Raw genomic sequence first — 18600 nt, 5'->3', positions numbered from 1 at the left:
AGTATTATAGTATACTTCCCTTGGACAGTCCCTTGGATAGCAAGGAGCTCAAAACCAGTCAATTCTAAAGGAAATCAACCCTGAATATTCACTGGAAGAACTGATACTGAAGCTCCAGTACTGTGGCCACCTGATACTAAGAGCTGACCCATTAGAAAAGACCCTGATACTGGGAAGGATTGAGGGCAGGAGGAGAAGGGGATGACAGAGGAAGAGATGGTTGGATGACTCACATCACTGACTCACTGGACATGAGTTTGAGCAAGCTCCAGGAGATGGTGAAGGACAAGGAAGCCAGCATGCTGCAGTCCGTGGGGTCGCAAAGAGTCGGACACGACTGAGGGATTGAACAGCAACCTAGTATACTTCTCTCTCTTCTCTGAATGTGCCCACATTGGACTTTGTCCTGTTTAAAATGTAGTGAGACTGGAGCCTATTATAGAGTGAAGTAAGCCAGAAAGAAAAACACCAATACAGTATACTAACACATATATATGGAATTTAGAAAGATGGTAATGACAACCCTGTATGTGAGACAGCAAAAGAGACACACATGTATAGAACAGTCTTTTGGACTCTGTGGGAGAGGGAGAGGGTGGGATGATTTGGGAGAATGGCATTGAAACATGTATAATACCATATAAGAAACAAATCGCCAGTCCAGGTTCGATGCAGGATACAGGATGCTTGGGGCTGGTGCACTGGGACGACCCAGAGGGATGGTACGGGGAGGGAGGCGGGAGGGGGGTTCAGGAAGGGGAACATGTGTACACCCGTGGCAAATTCATGTTGATGTATGGCAAAACCAATGCAATATTGTAAAGTAATTAGCTCCAATTAAAATAAATAAATTTAAATTAAAAAAAATGTAGTAAGAGAGGAGAAACACCATGGAGTAGTTAAGAGGCGGTTCTCAAATCAGAATGGTCGGGCCTAAATCCTGCCTCCCTTTGCTATTAGCTGTGTGACTTTGAGCAAATTCCTTGACTTCTCTGTGCCTTAATTCCCTTATCTGTGGAATGCAGTTACAACACCTACCTGATAGAGTTCTTGTGGAGTTTAAATTATGTAGTTCATGTGGTACACTTGTTCATATAGTAGGAGGAGACCCTTAAGCAGCATAGGAAATTTTAAGCAATACAAAGTTATTAGTGTTTCTGTTACTGCTCTGCCTGGCACCAGTGGGAAGCAAGTACATGGTGGGAATGCCAAAATATAGGTGAAGAAATCCAAACTCAGGAAGGTGAAATAATGCACTAGCGCTGATGTAGCTGGTGAGTGGCAAGTCCGGGAGCACCCAGTTTACAAATACGGTTGTGTGAATTCCCGGAGGAGGAAATCTTTTGAGACAAAATGTTGAGTTGGCTGTGATTTTGAAGATGTGTTTTCTCTAGCTTCCCAGGTTCCTCAGTGTGGGTGATATCCCAAGTCTGCCTTTAGGTTTCTTGTTCCAGATCTTTGTCATCTATCCATTAAACTTAACCTGGCTTGTCCCCTTTTTTCTAGGGACATAATTTTTCTCCAGGGGGCAGCTATCTGCTCTGAGACTCATTAGCACTAAATATGTGGATATTAATATGTTGATATCAGGTTTTCCAAGTGAAATGTTTGCATTTTGAAAAGAAAGCTCAGTTTATTATGCCTGAATATTGTTGGTTGGATTTGGGGAGAATGTGTAAATCTCACTGCTTTCTTTTGTCTCTGAGTGTGGACCCAAGAGGCTTGGACAAACAATTGCCTTTGTCCCTGATAAACTGTGCTATGGCACACACTTTGAGACCTGAAGGTGCAAGAGTTTGCTAATATCACACTTGAGGATCCAGCAGCTTTATCCACGCAGTGCATTGCAGGCTCTTGTACAGGAACATTTTGTTGTTGTTGTTATATTTCATGGCAGAGAACAGACTAGAATACATGTTCTTGGCAAGAGGCTTGATCACTCCAAGAGAACCCAGAATGGGCTGAGCCTTGCTTTGTGTATCAATAAATTGAGAAGTGGGACTAGATAGCTTGTAAATGTCTCTTCCTCCCTCTTAATACTCAGTACATTTCAGTTATGAAGATGTTCCTTTAACTTGCCCATGTCCATGCCAAGTCATGACAGATTGATGCTTGAGCTCTCCAGTGCAGTTTATTTTTACTCCTCACTGCCCTGATCTTCCCACCCATGATCTTTTTGTTGGTAGAATGAGAGTCAGTGCCATTGCCCTGAAATGATATGTTCAAATAGGCCATATAATATTTATAATGCTTATTGGAAATGCACAGTGTTTTGCTCAGAGATAGACTTCTGATCATTAGACTGATGTAAACAACTGTCCACTTGGGAGAGGTTTAATTACTGACTCCAGATGTCAGGAGAAGCTGGTTCCAGGACTCCAGCAAACTGGCTCTTTCTCTCTGTTAGCAGGTATCTTCCACCCTGCAAGCAGACTTGCACGCTGGACACCTCACATCTCAAGCAGTAAGAACAGATGCTCCAGACACACAGAGATAAAGAGGTGACTGGCGCCCAAATGTTCAGGTGTTCCTAAGCCACATGATGCTTCTCAGATTTTCCCCTTTTTCTCTGGTTCCTGGGAAGGGTCTATATGACTCTCCTTCGTCAAGTGTTGAAGAAATTGGAATATTTTGGCACTTTGCTCTATATAGCATCCTCCTGAGAGAGTCAGTTCCTAGGCAGGTTGATAAGGAGTCTAGGGGTCCCCAAGGAGAGAAGGAGGGGTCTGGAATTCTCAAGGAGGAAGAAAGGACAAACTTTTTTTCTTTCTCCACATTCCTTAGGATTATATAACAATAATGTATCTTGCCTAAGGACAGTCTCTGGATTAAACCTTCTGTTATCTTAAAATGTAAATTATGGGAGTAGGTCTGGTGAGGTCTTTACAACCTCCAGACATTCTTTGGATTCATTGGAGAGTATGTAACCTCATTGTTAACACTAGCAAGCGGGTACTCTTTCTGCCTGCTTCTGATGCCTATGTCAGAAGCTTTCTCTATCTCCTTTATACTTTAATAAAACTTTATCATACAAAAGCTCTGAGCGATCAAGCCTCGTCTCTGGCCCTGGATTGAATTCTTCTCCTCTGGGGGCCAAGAATCCCGGTGTCTTCGTGTGATTCAACAACAACCTTTCACTCCTTTGGTAACTTACCCATTTTAACAAATCTGTTCTCTCAGAAGGAGTAATTGTGATAAAACCCAGTGAATCTTTCACTCAAGCGCTAAACATACAAGACTGTATCATGGCGTCGGTGTTCATTGCTCAATAATGGGTTATTGGCAGAAGCAAACTCCATGCTTTTGATTACAAATACAGTGCAGGTGTCACTCATCATATGAGGTATGTGTACAGGTACGAAATTTGCTGTTACAGAATTATATGCCATCTCTCTCCACTCACTCCCTATGTAATTTCAACTCCATGGCTTTAAACACCATCTGTCTGGTGACAATTTTCAAATTTGTATCTCTAGTTTCAACCTCTTTCTTGAATTTCAAACTCAATACTTAACGGCCCACAATGTTGTACATGATCCATAACCTGTGTTTTCCAGTGAGGACTCTGCTATAGCTCCATACACCTCTTATCAGATACACAGACACTCCTCCCACACAGCTGGGTTCACTCACATAGCTGCCTGCCTCACTCACTCCATTTCTTCATCTCTGCTAAAATGTGAGTTTTAAAAAAAGTATGCATAACTTTTATCATAAAGGACTAGTATCTCTATTATAAGATGTATCTAAAAATAGGGAAGAAACATGTCAGTTATCTTAAGGAAAAAATGAGATAAGGATAAGGAAAAGAAATGCATATGGTTTTTAACCATATAAAAAATGCTCCATCTCACCCATAAACAATAGAAACGCAGACTAAAACTTTCCAGAGAGATACTGTCATTGACTTAAAATGTTTTTGGGAAAACTCAGATGGACAACTGTGGGGAAATAGGTGCTCTCAGTCACTGCTGTTGGAAATTGGATGTGATACAAGCACTGTGGAGGGGGTTCAGCAGTAGTTAGCAAACCATACAAATATTTATCCTTTGACGTAGAAATTCCACTCTTAGGAAGGTACCAGGACCTGCTGAGGTGGTAGCTGAGGGCAAGGGGATTGAATGGAGAGTAGAGGAGGCAGAAGTTGAATATTAGTCTTGGCCCCACAATCAACTGTGGCCTGCTAACCTCCTCCTTCTAAGTTTCTCTTTAGGAAGAGAGGCTCATGGAACTGCGGAGTGCCTGTCCCCAACACCTGAGTGGAGAAATACTTCTGTTGGGTATAAGGAGTAGATTCTAACTCCTCGATCTTCCTATTTCTTATTATTTGTTACCACCAATCACATCATATAATTATTTATTATCTTAGCCCCTACTAGAATATAAGCTTCATGAGAGTGGGGCTCCCAACACTCCTCCTTGTGCCATCACTGCTGAGACAGTGCCTGGCTCATAATAGGTGTCACTAATATTTTTACTAGATGAATTTTTAAAAAAAGAATAAATGAATGAGCAAGACTGAGCCAGAGACTTTATGTATTGGTGGTTGGGCTTCTCTGGTGGCTCACGTGGTAAAGAATCCGCTGCAGTACAGGAGACCTGGGGAAGGCATAGCAACCCACTCCAGTATTCTTACCTGGAGAATCCCATGGACAGAGGAGCCTGGCGGGCTACAGTCCACAGGGTCGCAAAGAGTCAGACATGACTGGAGCAACTGAGCACACACATTTTGTGCATTTTTAAGATATAATAAATACTTGCAGAGTTAAATATTATATATACGATTTTCAACCATATAAAAAACTTCAGTGTTGTAATTTTGTAAGTAAGAGTTGAGTAAAATACCCTTATAGAAATGAGTACCTTAACAGATAAGGCAAGAATTATCTTTGCCCACTGACCTAAATTCCTTCTGGTTTGCCGTGTGTCATTCTCGACCCATCTAGATTCAAACAGCATCTCTATCTGTATCCCAGTATCATTGCAAACAATAACCATCTGCTCATTCTTACCACGTGTGCATCTTCATGGTGAATGCATGGATGTGGCTGTGATGAATGGTATTGGAGAATGCACATTCTACAGCTTTCACTTTTCATTCACAACGTGTTGTGGTGTTGGTTCTAAGTCACTCTGTATGGATGTTCTTTATTTTTAAAACTACTGTGTACAATTCCATAATTTGGCGTAGCTTACTTAATTAACCATTTTCCTACTTACGGATAATTAGATAGTCTCTAATATTTTATATTACTGCAATGCTACAATAAATGCTTTTGCACATATCTTCTTTTGAAATGGATAGGCGCATTTAAAATTTTAATCATTGCTCCTAAATTGCTCTTCAAGGTGGCTGTCCACATTTTGTCTGATGGCACCCATTTCCTTACAGCCTCTAAGGCTTAATATTATCACACTTTAATACTTTTTGTCAATATAATAAGTAAAAGATGTATTTCATCATAGTTTCAATTTGCATTGCCATGTTCACTAGGAAGATTAAATATCTTTTTATATTTTTGTTAACCATTCATAATTTCTCTTCTCTGATTTGTCTGTTGCATTTCTGCCCCCTTTTCTATTGTATTGTTGATTCCTAAGCATCCTTTGTATTGCCTAGACATTAATCTATTATGTATACTATAAATGTTTTCTCCTGTTTATTTTATACCTTTAAACTATGAATGTATTTTGTGTTTCATCATGAAGAAGTTTTAAGTTTCAATCTAGTCAGATAATCTTTTCCTTTTTCTAAAAGACTTTTCTGTCTATAAGAAAGTTTTTCAACATTAAGGAAATAATTTATTCACTCATAATTTCTTTTATTATTATGAATGTGTTTTTTACATTTAGATCGTTAATCCTTTAGGACATTACCTAATTTCCACATGTCATTCACTAAATTATTTCATGTAGCTGTTCCCTCACTATTATTGCAGATTGTACATAACTCCCTTTACACAGTAGGCAGACTTCTGAACAGATAAGTTCATATACTTCAAGACAGTCAAGTAAATTTGAAAATGATGTACAAAGAATGCAGGTGGTGAATTTTCTATCACTTGAAGATATTTTATAAAGTGAGCACCCCTGCTCCTAATTTCTTTTGCACAAATCCATATCTGTGTGTACTGCGGTTGGATTCTTTTTAGTTAGGTCTGGCTGTAGGACCCATCACTTTTAATAAATATTTGCCAAGTTGGTTTGAATGTGTTCTGTTTCAGGCAGCATTTAAATCATTGACTCTTCTGCGTTTTTCTTTCTTTCTTCTACCCATTTCAAGTATCTAATTAATTTTAAAAAGAAAAAAAATAAAACATCATCACAAAGAAGGTTCTGCCAGGTGATAAAACACAGGCCTTGCCTTTCAGGGAGGCAAAATCACAAGACTGTAGGGTCTCAGGAGCCACCTGTCACCATTCCCATTTTCCAAGTGCTGTGTCTGCTGATGCCTGGAATTCCTTTAACAGAGGGCAACATATTGCATTGTCCAGCTAGAGGGGAGTTGAAATGCACATTATCCTGAGAGAGCCAGTTCATCAAATTGAGTTCTTACTGAAGTGTGACTGTTTCTTTGTTGGAAACAGATATGATTTAGATGTGAAGAGAGCAATGACAACTTGAGAGAGGGGAGATCTTGACGAAGGGGCCAAGGACTCTGTGTCTTCATCTTTAAAATGGAGATCATGATAGAATCTACTTCATAGCATGATGTAAGGACTAAATAACATGCCTGCCTAGCACTTAGCACAATTATATCCCAGACACTTAGTGCCTGGGATGTAATTAGCTATCAAATAGTAATAGAAGTTAGCTGCTATCATTTTTTAAGGATTGTAGCAGATCTCTTTTGTGGCACATGTATGCTTGTCCCTCCACCTGTGTAGTTCTCATAAGGCTGACCCAGGTGGGGCACAGGTTGACCTAGGCCTGGCCAATCAGAGTACTCCATTCCCTTAGACGCAGTGTTGGGTCTGGGACCCATGTTAGTCTAATGAGCACCAGCTCTGAGATTTTAACTGGAGCTATTGGGAAGGAAGGAAGCCCTCTGTTTGCCTGGCATTGCTAACCTGGTAGAGTGAAAGCCTGGAGCTGTGGGTTTGCCCTGGCTTAAGAAGATCCTACTTTATAATAAACCAACTCAGGAGGAAGCAGAGCTGAAAGATAGATTGCTGCTGGCACTGTGTGAGTCCTAGATCCAGGCGTTACCTAAAGCAGGAAATCTCTGGGCTTCTTTGTAACAGGAGACTATACATCTCTTCTTTTGCTTAAGCCAATCTGAGTTGAGTTTTGTTGTAGAAAATGTTAAGGTTGCTACCCTATATTCATGTGAGGCTTCAAGTAAATTGATTTGAAGTAAGCTTGGGTCTTTTTAACCACATCTGTATGCAAATTCCCTGCCAAATGCAAGCTGGTGTCTTTCATTTCAACAAGGGTGGCTGGAGTGCTTCTAGGGGTTTGTTTGGAAAAAAGCATGTTAAATGAAACTGGACTCCTGTGGCTTTCTAATATCTGCTCATTTGCTTAGAATATAAGACTTCTATTTGGCAGGGAAATGACAAAAGTAAAAACAGCAGTGATTTTCTTTAAGCATAGTACTGTTTGGTTTCCAATTAATTCCCTGCCTTCCCACCCACTGTCCATTAGGAAACACTTTTATTAGCATATAGCACCTCAGGACTTCTTGAAAGTGTTAGGACTTAAAAGTAATTCATGAGAAAAAGAATGAGGGGAAACCTTCCAAAAGAAAAAAAAACAAAAAAACACAAAACCCTGCCTTAATTTAAAATACCTGCACAGTGTGTTAGCATGGGATACCCAGGTTGCATTAATCCATGTCAGAAAGCAGGTGCCTTTAAACTGGAGGCTCAGAAGTTGGCTCATTCCCAGATGCATATAGTACACCACAGGAAGCCCACACCTTGAAAAAAAATCTAAATTGAGGCCTTCATATTGCTCCCAAGAATAAATTTTGGGTTAAGTGCAGCTAATCCTAATGATGATAGCTTTTGTGGTAACAGACCCCAAATACTCTGCTGCTGCTGCTAAGTCGCTTCAGTCGTGTCCGACTCTGTGCGACCCCATAGACGGCAGCCCACCAGGCCCCGCCGTCCCTGGGATTCTCTAGGCAAGAACACTGGAGTGGGTTGCCATTTCCTCCTCCAATGCATGAAAGTGAAAAGTGAAAGTGAAGTCACTCAGTTGTGTCCGACTCTGTGCGACCCCATAGACGGCAGCCCACCAGGCCCCGCCGTCCCTGGGATTCTCTAGGCAAGAACACTGGAGTGGGTTGCCATTTCCTCCTCCAATGCATGAAAGTGAAAAGTGAAAGTGAAGTCACTCAGTTGTGTCCGACTCTTCGTGACCCCATGGACTGTAGCCCACCAGGCTCCTCCATCTATGGGGTTTTCCAGGCAAGAGTGCTGGAGTGGGGTGCCATTGCCTTCTCCCACTCCATTTACTTCTCCCAGTCTTTATCCTTGTCCTTAAGGCTACATGATGATTTCTGTATGTCACACGTGTAATGTCTTCCCAGGGCTGTGTGTGTGTGTGTGTGTGTATATGTATGTATCCCTGTGAATTCAGCTGAGAAAGAAATTTCCTTGATCTTCCCCTGCCTCTCTCCTTAGATGAGTAAGAATCTTGCCATTTCTGTTCCTCAGTGCTTTGTGTGTACCACATCAAATTATGATTATCCTTGGTATTCACCGGATTTCAATTGCTTTTGAGCAAAATTGCCCTAGGATTGTGTCTTCTGTGAATGCAGAGGTGGCCTCTGTTATAATCATGAGTCCCTAGAGCTTGATTCAGTGCCTGAGCCTGTGTAAGGTTTTAGTAAGCATGAAAGATTTTTTTTTGTTGATGCTAGGTGTCATCCTAGCCCTCTGAATTCTCCCCTATACTAGAGTAAGTAAGTAACTGGACTCCCTTATCTCCAGGGTCTTAATTAGATTCCGTCAGGCTTCCTTGATGGCTCATTTGGTAAAGAATCTGCCTGCAGTGCAGAAGACCCTGGTTCAATTCCTGGGTTGGGAAGATCCACGGAAGAAGGGATAGGCTACCCACTCCAGTATTCTTGGGCTTCCCTTGTGGCTCAGATGGTAAAGGATCTGCCTGCAATGCAGGAGACCTGGGTTCGATCCCTGGGTTGGGAAGATCCCCTGGAGAAGGGAAAGGTTACCCACTCCAGTATTCTGTCCTGGACAATTCCATGAACTGTATAGTCCACAGGGTTGCAAAGAGTTGGACTCAACTGAGTGACTTTCAGTTTCACTTTTAATGAGTGGCCCTCATGTGAGGCTCGGAAGGTGGAAGAGAAAAGAAGCCATTCTTCTTCTGGTGACTTCTGTGAACAGGTGTGTGGACTTTGGAAATGGCAGGGTAATGTTTTGTCCATAACTTTGAGTGTTCTCTGGAGAATCGTCTACATTGGTAGGTAGTCAAGGCTGCAGGTAGTAGCTTCCATATGATCCTGCCCTTCTGGATTTTCTGAGAGCAGCCTTCCTGCCTTTTATTCCTGCAGCCTTTTTTTTTTTTTTTAATTGGAAGATAATTGCTTTACAATATTGTGCTCGTTTCTGCCATACACGACATGAATCAGCCACAGGTATGCATTTGTCCCCTCCCTCTTGGACCTCCCTTCCATCTCCCACCCTGTCCCAGCCCTCTAGGCTGTCATAGAGCACTGGGTTGGGCTCCCTGAGTCACACAGCACATTCCCTGGCTGTCTGTTTTCCGTATGGTAAGGCATATGTTTCCGTGCTCCTCTCTCCATTCTCCCACCTTCTCCTTCCCACACTGTGTCCATAGCTCTGTCTCTGTCTGTCTCCATTGCCGCCCTGCAAATAAGTTCATCAGTCCCATCTTTCTAGATTCCATATGTGTTACTTACTCCTGCAACCTTTGAATGGTTATGCAAGTCTCTGTTTTTCTATAGTAATGAGCTTCTTACTTTAAATACCTACAGTGATTATTTTTTTGTCTAATTAAACACTGATTAATAAGATGAAAGTTGATTGCCTGATCTTGAACTTTGTGGCATGTAGTTTTAATCTTCTGATTTGAATTATTTGTACTGGAAGATGTGTATATTACTAGCCAGTGAGTGTACCTCGTGGACAGTCCAGTATCCTCATCTTAGACTGGCTTTGCTGTAAACAGGTGGTGGTCTCATACACAGCAGCTCTAATAAAGAGATGAAATTTTGCTTCTTGGTGAGGTATGATCCCCAGTGAAAAGCAATAGCTCCTGCCTGAAAGTGGAAATGAAAGGAATATAAAGAATTCTGAGAAAATGAGGGTTACATATTGTTCAGTTTTTACTGAACAACAAGCAATTTTAAAATCTGAGTGGCTTACAACAACAAACATTTATTTTCTTGTTCCCAGGTCTGTAGGTTAGCTGTAACTGTGTTGGGCTCAGCTGGGAATTGGCTGGGCTAGGTTCAGACTTTTGAGTTGGGTTCCGGTCATTCCTAGTTGTTTTTCCATTTTCTTTGTACTGGTAGCTCTCCCACACCTCTCTTCCCGTGACAGAATCGCAGGAGAATCTTAGGGTGGGGCAAATGGACAAGACATTTAGAGCTGCTGTTCACATCATGTCCATTCACATTCCATTCGCTAAAGCAAATTATGTGACCAGCCACACCGTCAATAAAACAGGGTAGTCTTGCCCCTGTCTGGAGGTGTTATACAGGTTCGTAGCGAAAACAGAGCGCTTTTACATTAATTATAATAGAATGCTCAATCAGGTCATGACTTAGTCTGTAATATGGACTCAATTATCTAATGCTTTATAGAGGAAAAAGAACAAGCAACTCATGAGACTTTCTGTGTAAAAGATACTTGTGAAATTTAACACTAGAGTTGAAGTGGGGTGTGAGAATCAGAAGATTCTCCGTAAAAGTGTGATTTGAAAGGTATTCGAATGCCAGTCTTCCTCCTCATCATTGTGTTCCTTGCCTGGACCATAATATATGTTACACAAGTAGTTTTTTAGGAAGTGAATTATTAAACTAAAGGTATGGATTGACTAATAGGTTATGTTGAGAAGGGTTCTGATGTGTGGACTTGTGGTTGATTTCTGATATCTGCTTAGAGGAGGGTTCAGAGGAGAAACGTGGATTTACCATTTCTATGCAACTCTTGAAGTGATCTCTAGTCTTTCCCATTCTATTATTTTCCTCTATTTCTTTGCATTGATCATTGAGGAGGGCTTTCTTATCTCTCCTTGCTATTCTTTGGAACTCTGCATTCAAATGGGAATATCTTTCCTTTTCTCCTTTGCCTTTAACTTCTCTTCTTTTCTCAGCTATTTGTAAAGCCTCCTTAGATGACCATTTTGCCTTTTTGCCTTTCATTTTCTTGGGGATGGTCTTGATCACTGCCTCCTGTACAATATCATGAACCTCCATCCATAGTTTTTCAGATGTTCAAGCTAGATTTAGAAAAGACAGAAAAACCAGAGATCAAATTGCCAACATCCATTGGATCATTGAAAAATCAAGAGAGTTCCAGAAAAAAGTCTACTTATGCTTTCTTGACTATGCCAACACCTTTGACTGTGTGGATCACAACAAACTGTGGAACATTCTTCAAGAGATGGGAATACCAGATCACCTGACCTGCCTCCTGAGAAATCTGTATGCAGGTCAAGAAGCAACAATTAGAACTGGACATGGAACAACAGACTGGTTCCAAATTGGGAAAGGAGTACATCAAGGCTGTACATTGCCACCCTGCTTATTTAACTTACATGCAGAGTACAGAGTTGGACATGACTGAAGCAACTTAGCAGCAGCAGCAGAGTACATCATGTGAAATGCTGGGCTGGATGAAGCACAAGCTGGAATCAAGATTGTTGGGAGAAATATCAATAACCTCAGATATGCAGATGACACCACCCTTATGGCAGAAAGTGAAGAAAAACTAAAGAGCCTCTTGATGAAAGTGAAAGAGGAGAGTTAAAAAGTTGGCTTAAAACTCAACATTCAGAAAACTAAGATCATGGCAACCGGTTCCATCACTTCCTGGCCAATAGATGGGGAAAGAGTGGAAACAGTGAGAGACTTTATTTTCTTGGGCTCCAAAATCACTGCAGATAGTGACTGCAGCCACAAAATTAAAAGACACTTACTCCTTGGAAGGAAAGTTACGACCAACCTAGATAGCATATTCAAAAGCAGAGACATTACTTTGCCAACAAAGGTCCGTCTAGTCAAGGCTATGGTTTTTCGAGTAGTTGTGTAAGGATATGAGAGTTGGACTATAAAGAAAGCTGAGCGCCAAAGAATTGATGCTTCTGAACTAGGAAGAAGACTCTTGAGAATCCCTTGGACTGCAAGGAGATCCAACCAGTCCATCCTAAAGGAAATCAATCCTGAATATTCATTGGAAGGACTGATGCTGTCCAGGCGCCACCTGCCGGGGACCAGCCCCGGCTGATCCAGGGTATTCGAAGGAGAGACGGCACAGGCGAGGATCAGGATACAATAGCTTCAATTAGATATTAATTAAAGATATAAAGAGTAATAGAATAAGGATAGCTCAGTAGGAAAATTCAGTGGAGAAAAGAGGCTGAGTGGCTTGGTTTACGTGGGAGACCAATAAAACTTCAAGACAAGAAGTTTGCACCACTTACATAGGCCACAGGAGTCCTTCCGTTCTCCCGAAGGAGAGGAGACACTGAGGCCTCCCCGGTCAGATCTTAGAAGCCCAGGCATAATTAGTAAGCATGGTGGGTTCCGCACTCCAGATGGAGACTCAGCCAGAGTGGGAGAGAGAGCGACATGGGGAGACCAGTATTTCGAGAAACTGATCCCAATTCTTTATTTTCCAGAGTCTGTTTTTATACACTGAGATGTTATACAAAAGTCACGTGGGGACAGCAGTCCTGACTTTTATTAAAGTCAGGTGCTTCACATAAATGTATACAGAGGTCCTAGGGGTGTTACATCATCTTCTGGCCAGGGGGGCCTGCTGACAATTTACGACCCTCTCCTTGTGACAGCGGTCAGTCAATCAGGACACTTATTTCTCCAGGGCTGATTATTCTCAAAACAGACGCCACCCAAATAAAGTTACATTCCTACAGGGTGAGGGTGTAGTGGGTTTTAGTTAAGGAAAGAATTTACTTAGCCTAAGGTCTAACATGATTAATATCAAAGGTTAATTCTATATATTCATTAATGTGTGTAAGGGCAGGGGATATGGAGACTTAGCAACAAACATTGGCTCAACAAATGAAAAACCCTTCACCAACACAATTTCTAATTAGCCCACTATACTTATAGTTTTCTAACTTCTCTAAAGAACCTGTTTTTAGAGGATTTAAAGCATCTCGTGCCTCACACGGTTGGGAGGCTGTGAGCAATCACATGTGGCCCAATGAGCCTGTCAGGCAGGCTAGAGAAACTTCAGAGGAGTTTGTAGGTTAAAACACTCTTGTCACACCCAAGAGTTTTTATTGACTGGAGCTCTAGGTTAACTCCTTCTCTGAAAGAGGTGGTGGGGGACAGCCCCCCGTAAAGTCAGAGGTGTAAGTAAGAGCACAAAGTAGTAAAGTAGGCAGGCTCTGGTTATGGGGGTAGACGCTCGAGGATTTCCAGGGGGACTTCTGAGGCTCGATCCCGCCTTTGCGTATGTCGAGCCTCCTTCCTCATGACCTTTGCCATGGGCGGAGTACCTCACTCTGGCCCCCAACACTGAAGCTCCAATTCTTTGGTCACCTGATGAGAAGAACTGACTCATGGGTAAAGACCCTGATGCTAGGAAAGATTGAAGGCAGAAGGAGAAGGGGACAACAGAGGATGAGATGGTTGGATAGTATCACTGATTCGATGGCCATGAGTTTAAGTAAGCTCTGGGAGTTGGTGATGGACAGGGAAACCTGGCGTGCTGCAGTCAATGGGGTCACAAATAGTCAGACACGACTGAATGACTGAACTGAATTGAACTGAATGCAACTCTACTTTTCCTTAGATCAGATGGTTCTCTTTTAGCTTTAACTCTGTGGTTGAGATTCCCTGAAGGAAAAGACTCAAATTCATCTATGAATACTCTACAATTTCTAAAAAAGAAGTGGACAGTAGAGTTTCTCAATGCCTTGAATGTTTCTGCATATATATTTTGAAGTCAGGTCAGGATTTATCATCAACAAACACTTCAGGGCTCTGTCCATATTCCCTCTGCAATTTTCATTTTCTTGTACTTTATAGGATGCTGTATTAAATGAGATAATGTATACTAAGCTCTTTTTATCAATAATCATGCATGGATGTGAGAGTTGGACCATAAAGAAGGCTGGGCACTAAAGAACTGATGCTTTCTATCTGTGGTGCTGGAGAAGACTCTTGAGAGTCCCTTGGACAGCCAGGAGATCAAACCAGTCAATCCTAAAGGAAATCAACCCTGGATATTCATTGGAAGGACTGATGCTGAAGCTGAAACTCCAATACTTTGGCCACCTGATTTGAAGACCTTGATGCTGAGAAAGATTGAGGGCAAGAGGAGAAGGGGTGGCAGAGGATGAGATGATTGGATGGCATCTCTGACTCAATGGATATGAGTTTGAGCAAACTCTGAGAGATAGTGAAGGACAGGGAAGCCTGGCGTGCTGTAGTCCATGAGGTCACAAAGATCGGACATGACTTAGAGACTGAACAACAAGCTCTCAGCACAGTGCCTGACATATCAAAAGTGCTTGCTATTATTATTAGCTATTTTATGAATTTAATTGTAGTCATTTACTGCTGGAAAGATGAAATGGATTTCCAGATTTACTGATGAATAGGAAGAGTAGAAAAATACTGTGGTACACAAAGATTGCAGATCTTCAATGGTTAGTACTCTTCAGCCTTCCCCTTGAAGTCGCTGATAATAGTTATATGCGAAAGCAAAAAAAAAAAAAAAAGAATAAATTCAAAACAGAACAGTGTGTTCTTCTGAATGTCTGGTTTAGCCTGGAAACTAAGAACAGGCTCACTTAATCACTATGGTAACATTTTCTGGCCTCCTCTCTCTCTCTTGTTCCTTTTCTCCCTCTCCTCCCACTTAACATTGGCTGAAGAAAATAGAAGTGGAGAAATTCTCCCCCAAGTAATCAAACATGCCAATTAAAAGGAGAGACTGCCAGGACCCAGGAGCTGGGTGGCAGTTTGTAAGTACAAGTTGCATCAAGGCACACATGGTGTCGCGTGAAGCCAGGCATCCTTAGAGAAGGCCAGTTTGACATGTTACCCTATTCATATGCATGAACGCCTGGCCTGCTGAGTCTGGTTTTCCTCTGTCTACACTGGAGAGCAAAGCACAGAAAGCAAAGTGGCTACCATGCTGATTTTAGCCAAATGTTTGCAGAGTTGCTTCTGTTAATGGGAAGCTAGTGGTAGCAGGAAGGGAACTTCTCGGGAATCCTCTTGGTATAAAGTATGGTGCTTGATGGGAGCCCGATAGACCTGGGTACACACTTTGGCTCCACTGGTCCATAGCTGTATGGCACTGATTACTTTTCTAAACCACACTGAGCCTCTGTTCCCTTGCCTGTGAAATGGGAACAACGTTGCTTCTCTTATAAGGTTATTGTGGGAGTCATATTTCTTGCTTATAAATTCTCTCACAGAATTCAGAATAAAATTCCAACTCTTTATCATGGGTGAAGTGTTTTCTCTGTGATCTGGCCGCTGCCTGCCTTTCTGACATCATGACCTATCCCTCTTCTCTTGCCCACAGTGATCTGAACACTCATCTATTTTTCCTTCCTCCAACATGCCAAACTTCTTCCACTTTATCAGGGCCTTTGCACCCGCTGTTCCCTCTGCCTGGAGTGCTTGTGCCCCCAATTTTTGCATGCTATGCTCTCATCAAACATGTTTCAGCTCAACTTAGCCCCTCCACCATCATCATTAGCATCACCACCAGCCCTGTGACCACCATCATCATCATTAACATGTATTAAGTACTTACCATGTGCTCAGAACTCTTCTATGGCATTGTATATGTCCTGACTCATTCAATCTTCACATCAAGTTTATGAGGTGGGTTAAATTATTATCCTTACTTTACAAGTGAGGAAACAGAGGCACTGGAGGGTCCAGTGACTTGTTCAAAGTCACACAGCTAGGACAGAACTAGGATATGAATCTAAAGTACAGGAAGTTAGTATTTAATCATTAAGTCTTTAACCACTCAGATTTAAGAAGCTGTTTGGTCACCTTCTCTCACTTCACCCAGTTTTAATCCTTGGCACAGCATTTATCTTTTTTCTTATCTGATTAACTTGTTCATTTGTTTATTATGTGTTTTGTTATTTATGTAGCCATGAAAATGAGGTAGACTGTTTTGTTCATTTTTGTATCTCTAGTCACTTGAAAAAAGCCTGGCACTTAAGATGCATTCAATAAATATTGAATGAATGATTGAATGAATGAATGTTGTGAATCTAATATCAGATCTGAACTTGAATATATGCTACTTTCTCTCATCCATGACCTCCACTGTGGTTGAAATGATTTCATTTTGACTATGATGGGGCCCCCAATTTTTCAGTACCCCATTTTCTTAACTGTGGCTTATTAGCATTCTCTGTGGGAATAGGCCGTGATCCTCTCAGCCACTGAGTACCCTCTTGGGTCCCATTTCTCTTGCCCTCCAAGTCAATAGCTTTAATATGTAGCCTATTTTTAGGTTTATACTCTGGAGAAATCTAAAGTAGCTCTTAATCAGGAAGGGTTCAGATGCACTTATGTATTTTGACAAGTTCAAACTCCATGGCTGAATTTTAGCACCCTGCATAAAAGGACTTGAATCAGAAGATGGAAACCTCTATTTTCTTTGTACTTTGAGTGTGGAAGGTTGAATTAAGCATGGTCCTCACTGCATGGGACTGTTCTTCAGCACTACAGTGCTGAAGTGTGCTAACATACATCGTCATCACAGGCCATACAAAGGCTTTCTCATTAAAAAAAAAAAAAAAAAAACTTATTCATTTTCCTTTTATCTTTCCCCCAAACGCTCATTTCCTTTCCCCCCTCATAGACCAACATTCTAATGTTTTTAATGTATGTACTTTTGTATGAGATCTTGTAAAATGTGTTTTCTTGCTTTACATTTGTGTATTATTAATTTATATAGATGATATTATATGATACGCTTTCTGTTCCTGCCTATTTAATACAATCTGCATTTTATTGTAATATTCATCCGTGAGGCTGTCTGTGCATCTAGTCCAGTGCCTGAACTGCTGCAGAGAGCTCTGTGGTGTGTCCCGACATGTTCCAGTGAGACTCCAGGGATAAGCCTTTCCCCCCGAGTGTCTCCCCCCAGCGCACTGGGGCACCAGGGGTGCCTTTATGTTATCTTGTCTTCCTGTTGTCTCTCACGTCCTCCTTCTCTCCCCTTTCCACCTCACTCCAGCTCAGCTTTATCAATGCCATGCCTCACTTTGCTCACCAATTTCCATCATCTGGATTACAGGTTGCACCTAAATAGTATGTTCATGTGCTTATTCATTTAACAAATGTTTATTAACTTTATCCTATATGCCAGGGCACTGTTCTAGGACCTGGTGAACCAGGCAGTCAGCTTTCCTGTTTCCATGGAGCTTCCCTTTTCCATGATGGAGACAGACAATAAATGGTCATACAAATAAGTAGCATCTTTTCGGAGAACACCACCTTCAAGAGATGAATTTGATCTGAACTCCAAATGGCAGGAAATAGTTGGGCCAACATCTGGGGCCCAAGAGGGGATCTAGAAGCTGGAGGAGCAAGTGCAAATGCTGCGTGGTGGGCGTTCGAGAAACCGCAGTCAGATTACTGTGGCTGGACGAGTGTGGGGGAAGGCAGAGTGGGAAGAGATGAGGCTGGAGAGGCTTGGCCAGGTAAGGCATGGTGAGGAGGGTGATTTTATTCTAAGCACAGTGGAAACCTATGGAAGATTTAAAGCAGGTGTTGTAGTATTTGCAGTCTGTAGGTGATATTCTTGTTCCCTCGCACTCTGGTATGGTAGATCTTGGAGGTGGGAGGGTTCTAGTTTGGTTTCTGCATGGGTTCTGGGGACTGTCTTACTCTAGGTCATTCTTTTCCTAGCGCACTTGTCTCTGGCATAGGTACTGATCTCCATGTGCCCTGTGTCACGACAGTGGGCTTGTTAGAACTCTACTGTTCCTCACGTCATTCAAAACCAATGGCCTTGGACCTCTTTGTCTCTTATATGTTTGAATCAGGAGCCAGCCTCAAAACCCACCCAGAGTGCACTGAAGACAAAGGCTGTTGTCCTAGGACCCAGAGCTTCTCCCATCACTGGGGGGCACCAGCGCCTGTCACCAGAGATGGTGAATCGTGCCTGAGTGGGAAGCCTCAGGTGCAGAGGTACAGAGGTCTGTTTGTTTGTGTCATAGTTGTCTCGGGCTGAAGTTTCCACTGTTTAGTCAGTTGAGCTAAACGTTCAAATCACTAGATAATCCACTAAATATTCTAAATTTTTTTTTTCTACTTCTACACCTGTGTAAGCCTTGTGTGTTAGTCACTCAGTCGTGTCTAACTCTTTGCGACCCCATGGACTATAGCCCACCAGGCTCCTCTGTCCATGGAATTCTCCAGGCAAG

At 41.9% G+C, this 18600-nt stretch overlaps 1 long non-coding RNA gene across 24 annotated transcripts in view; it reads left to right on the top strand.

Moving 5' to 3' along the window:
* The window catches only part of LOC147358454 (uncharacterized), a 461639-nt gene that overhangs the window by 111973 nt on the left and 331066 nt on the right, over positions 1-18600 (top strand). The window contains exon 2 of one of the 24 annotated variants that reach the window (XR_015142287.1): positions 2408-2501. The exons of the other annotated variants lie outside the window; for them this stretch is intronic. This is a non-coding gene — a long non-coding RNA (uncharacterized LOC147358454). The remainder of the gene's footprint in view (positions 1-2407; positions 2502-18600) is intronic. 24 annotated transcript variants of the gene reach the window in all.

Source organism: Bos grunniens, chromosome 15 (genome assembly GCF_055505025.1).
Source record: "Bos grunniens cultivar Pamir isolate PY7600 chromosome 15, Bosgru_T2T1.0, whole genome shotgun sequence".
In the NCBI taxonomy this organism is placed as follows: Eukaryota; Metazoa; Chordata; class Mammalia; order Artiodactyla; family Bovidae; genus Bos; species Bos grunniens.
Note: the sequence above shows the minus strand (reverse complement) of the source record. Positions and strands in the feature narration are given on the sequence as shown.